Here is a 4,654-nt window from a genome sequence, read left to right on the forward strand (position 1 = left end):
GAGTCATGAGAATTTAGTTTTATAATTCTTTAAATGTTCTTTGTTTACTACTAAATGGGACGAGAAAATAGAGTTAAAAAGTGTTCCATCTGTCCGCCATCCTACTGTACTTAAACCGTGTATATTTTATAGTGAGGTGTGCAGAGCTTAAGCCAAAGCGTTAGGTAATGCTGCTGAGCAGTAAAATAGTGAACGTCGAATAGCATAATTAATAACCTTTTAAGTTTTTTTTAAGTCGGCGAGTCATATATGCGTTATATCTTATTACCTTCTACATCTTATTAGGCTCGCGTGTTGTTTCTTATAATTGTTTGGTATTACACGTTAATAGTCTAATAAGTACATATTTAAGAAAACCATTAGAGGGAAACTGCAGAAAAATCGTATAACTGGAGTACAGATAGACCTTATATATGGAACCGATTCTAAAAATACCAATTGTTCCTTAATTAAAATACATTTTCGAGTTTGTGTCACCTTTTTAGACGTGACTGCAGCGTCTCGCTTCATCAGTGCGCCCTACCACTTATTTTTACAAAAAAACGATAGACTTCGTTTTTTAATTTGACTTCGGCTACTGTCTAAAGTTTGCGGCAGACAAAAAGCGCCGAAAGCAAATACTGCCGCGTGTTTTCGGTTTTGGAAATAGTCTCAAAAACATTGTCGCTGCAGGGCTGAATGGGATTGCCTTTGTTAGCTAGCGTTACAAAGTAACAGCACAGACATGCTGACAATTTAATATTTTAGGAAATGTAGATAATTAAGCATGATGTGTATTTAAGAAGTTGTTTAGTTGTTTAAAGTTTCTTGTACACAGTAAAACGGATAAAATTCATCAAGACAAAAGAAACAGATATCTTGTTCTTTGCATCTATACAAACGGTAAGAAGTAATTTGCAACTTAAGTCGTGTATACTAATAATATGTAGAACGTAGTATTGGTTGTGCTTATACCACACGCACTCTATGGCACCGGTATCAAAGCTCTATATATAGCTTGTTTTGTGCGTTAAAACTGTTATCATTTTTAACTTGTTGATTTGGCAAATTAACGTACATATAAAAATGCATATTTATTGTGTATATCTATGTATATAGGCTTTGGTGTAACATTTAGATTTTAGAAAATGTGAAGTTTCATACGATGGTGGCTAAATGAGTTTATAACGCGTATATACTCTTGAGCATAAGAAGACGAGCATTACTAGCACCTTTTGAAATGTATTGAGAGGGTAAGTTTTTAGAAATAAGAGATTATGTATACTTAGATCTCCTTATGTTACTTTATTTATCCATGCGACTAATTAGCATATAATTATTTACATCTGGTATGCCATCTGAGTTAATAATAAGTAGAAACCATTCCCTATAGGCCTGTAAAGTACATTATAAACTTTAGGCGGCAGTTGTACGACTATGCTTTAACGTACCATATTCAAGCGAAAGCACATAAACAAACAGCTTATAAGTGCAAGTTGTTTTATAACATGGTTAAAAGTACACTCTACTTGCACAAAAACAAGTCGATAAATATAATGGCGAGCCAATCAAAGCCACAGACGTATAACACCAGACCCCTTTTACCAGGGTAAATATTACTCTCAGCAAATGGTTAGTTAGCTAAATGTCTGATGTATAGTTTTCAACTGTTGTTAAGTTTTATATATTGGTTCGTTATAGCGTAAAGCTCAAAAACGTGTTTACTTTCTTTCGATTAAATCTAGTCACTCTTTGATTGTACCTAGTTACCGATATTTTTGACTTTTTCGTGATGCATTGAAGCGTGACGGGGTACGAAACAAATTACCAAATTTCCCATTGTTACGTCAGAGTTTCCACTCATTGGTTTTAATCTCTTTGATTGTACCTAGTTACCACAGAAATAAAAAAGAGTAGAACGCGCAACTTTCCAAAACCGTGATATATTCTTTTTTCTATTCACGTGACCGCCAACTCCGTCCCCATTTCCCTTCGTCTCCATTGTAAAAGATAGGCGCATAATGTTTTTGGAAGGTTTTAGCTGTTTATTTTAAAAACTACACCAGCTATTGAAGTTTGTTAGGCTAGTTTAGTTATTTGGTACGTTAACGCTTACAGTTTACCACTTGTTCAGGAAATTTAATTATTTAAAAAAAAATAATTAAAAATTTCAAACAAACGGTTTTTTAGAAATATATATATATTAGAAAATAGTTTTTTTACACAATAACTTTAAATTAAGTCAAAAAACGAAGAAAAAGTACACAAAACGTCATCGACTCCATTGACTACAATAGTAAACGGGAACGACCCGCGAAAGAGAGACAGTGTATCGTGCTTTCTCCTTTGCCGACATTGGAGATGCGCCTTCTATTCTTTTTTCTTTCTGTGCTAGTTACCGATATTTTTGACTTTTTCGTGATGCATTGAAGCGTGACGGGGTACGAAACAAATTACCAAATTTCCCATTGTTACGTCAGAGTTTCCACTCATTGGTTTTAATCTCTTTGATTGTACCTAGTTACCGATATTTTTGACTTTTTCGTGATGCATTGAAGCGTGACGGGTACGAAACAAATTAGCAAATTTCTCATTGTTACGTCAGAGTTTTCACTAATTGGTTTTAATCTCTTTGATTGCACCTAGTTACCGATATTTTTGACTTTTTCGTGATGCATTGAAGCGTGACGGGTACGAAACAAATTAGCAAATTTCTCATTGTTACGTCAGAGTTTTCACTAATTGGTTTTAATCTCTTTGATTGCACCTAGTTACCGATATTTTTGACTTTTTCGTGATGCATTGAAGCGTGACGGGGTACGAAACAAATTAGCAAATTTCTCATTGTTACGTCAGAGTTTCCACTAATTGGTTTTAATCTCTTTGATTGTACCTAGTTACCGATATTTTTGACTTTTTCGTGATGCATTGAAGCGTGACGGGTACGAAACAAATTAGCAAATTTCTCATTGTTACGTCAGAGTTTTCACTAATTGGTTTTAATCTCTTTGATTGCACCTAGTTACCGATATTTTTGACTTTTTCGTGATGCATTGAAGCGTGACGGGGTACGAAACAAATTACCAAATTTCCCATTGTTACGTCGGAGTTTCCACTCATTGGTTTTAATCTCTTTGTTTTAAAACTTCTATAAATGTAACTCTGTTATCCTTACGCGGCGGGGTAGCGACAGCCGTTATAACATGGGTGTTTTGTTTCATACAGGTTAGTTAGCTAAATGTCTGATGTATAGTTTTTAACTGTTGTTAAGTTTTATATATTGGTTCGTTATAGCGTAAAGCTCAGAAACGTGTTTACTTTCTTTTGGTTAAATCTAGTGTAGCACAGGAATATTTGTTCTGGTTATTTGCTACACATAGTATAGTGATGAATGTTGCTTCTTTTCGCTATTGATGACTGGTTTAATTATTAAAATTCATATTGCATAGCTCTTGTTTTTTTGACGTCCCCCAATGTTGCTTTACCGTACTTTTTAAATTAATCTTCGCACGATTAAGACAACAAATCGCGATTAAGGTCGTACGCCACAAAAAAGTCATTATTCAAACTTTTATTTGATGGGTCGTCTTTATTCACAGTAATTTAAATTGAAAAAATATTGTTTTTAAAACGCAAAAGAGCGTTACCTTTCCTCAATTTTCGATTTGATCTTCGCACGCAATCATCAGGGTATAACACACCATACTTGAGTGATACGACACCAGTACACAAAAGATATTTTCTCTATGGGTATTCGCTTGTATTTAAATTCAAATTGAATAAGGTCTTGTTTTGCCACGCTATCCTGTGAGCGTTTCGGTTCGTTTTTTAATTAACCTCCGCACGTTACCGAAACATACCGTGTTTGAACATGTACGTTATACAAAAGGGATTTTGAGCTTTTAACATTTTGCTCCTGAGGTGCTGTGGTTACCGCGTTGTGGTGCTATATAGGTATAAATACAGGATGTGAAAAGTTTGAATCTCGACTTTATCTTTAGTGTGGTTGATACAGGTTCACAGTAATCGTCAGTTAATCGCGACGCCATTTTTGTTTCACCGAAAGCGTGCGGTGTAAAGAGCGCACAGCTTTATCTCGGTTATTTATAATGCAAATCGATATTCACTGTGCGTTCTGCTTAAAGTTTAAGGTAGTGACCTTTAATCTTAGCCTGTTATTGGCACAAAGTTCTAGTAAATGCGGGCTTTTCAACGTATAGTTTAAGGTTTGATAAAACATTGTTTGCATTATAGGGTCATTACCCGTTTAAACTTACACAAACTGAAGTCCACATATTTGCATGTACTAAAAGGGTTCCAATAAGTATTAAAATATTAGTCTTCCGGTTTGTTTGCCCAATTGATGTGCAGTTGTGAAGTATAAATGCAATGCCTAGACCTGACACTTAGTTTAGATAAGTTTCCAATTGTCATTCAGCCTTTGCATTTTTGAACACTGGCGCTGTTTGGAAAATGGCAAATAGATTGAAAACAATTGTGTTAAAAATTTCCTGAAGAATAATTTGGTTATTGTTGCAAGCAAATGACTTTAAGTTCTGGGTATGCCTTTAGGTCGTAGTGTTATATTTGTTTGTATTTTAATAAACAAGGACTGCACTTTATATGACATCAGATGAAGACGAATCGGCGTGAGCAAAGATTATGACCATGATCG

General features: G+C 34.7%; 1 protein-coding gene across 2 annotated transcripts in view; it reads left to right on the top strand.

Moving 5' to 3' along the window:
- The first annotated feature begins 744 nt into the window (after positions 1-744).
- Positions 745-4,654, top strand: part of LOC100183375 (receptor-interacting serine/threonine-protein kinase 1) — a 7,309-nt gene continuing 3,399 nt past the window's right edge. The window contains exons 1-2 of one of the 2 annotated variants that reach the window (XM_026840360.1): positions 745-882; positions 1,118-1,232. The gene's annotated coding sequence lies outside the window, so the exon portion shown is untranslated. The remainder of the gene's footprint in view (positions 883-1,117; positions 1,233-4,654) is intronic. The other variant, XM_026840361.1, reaches the window with a different exon arrangement.

Source organism: Ciona intestinalis, unplaced genomic scaffold (assembly GCF_000224145.3).
Source record: "Ciona intestinalis unplaced genomic scaffold, KH HT001219.1, whole genome shotgun sequence".
Taxonomy (NCBI): domain Eukaryota; kingdom Metazoa; phylum Chordata; class Ascidiacea; order Phlebobranchia; family Cionidae; genus Ciona; species Ciona intestinalis.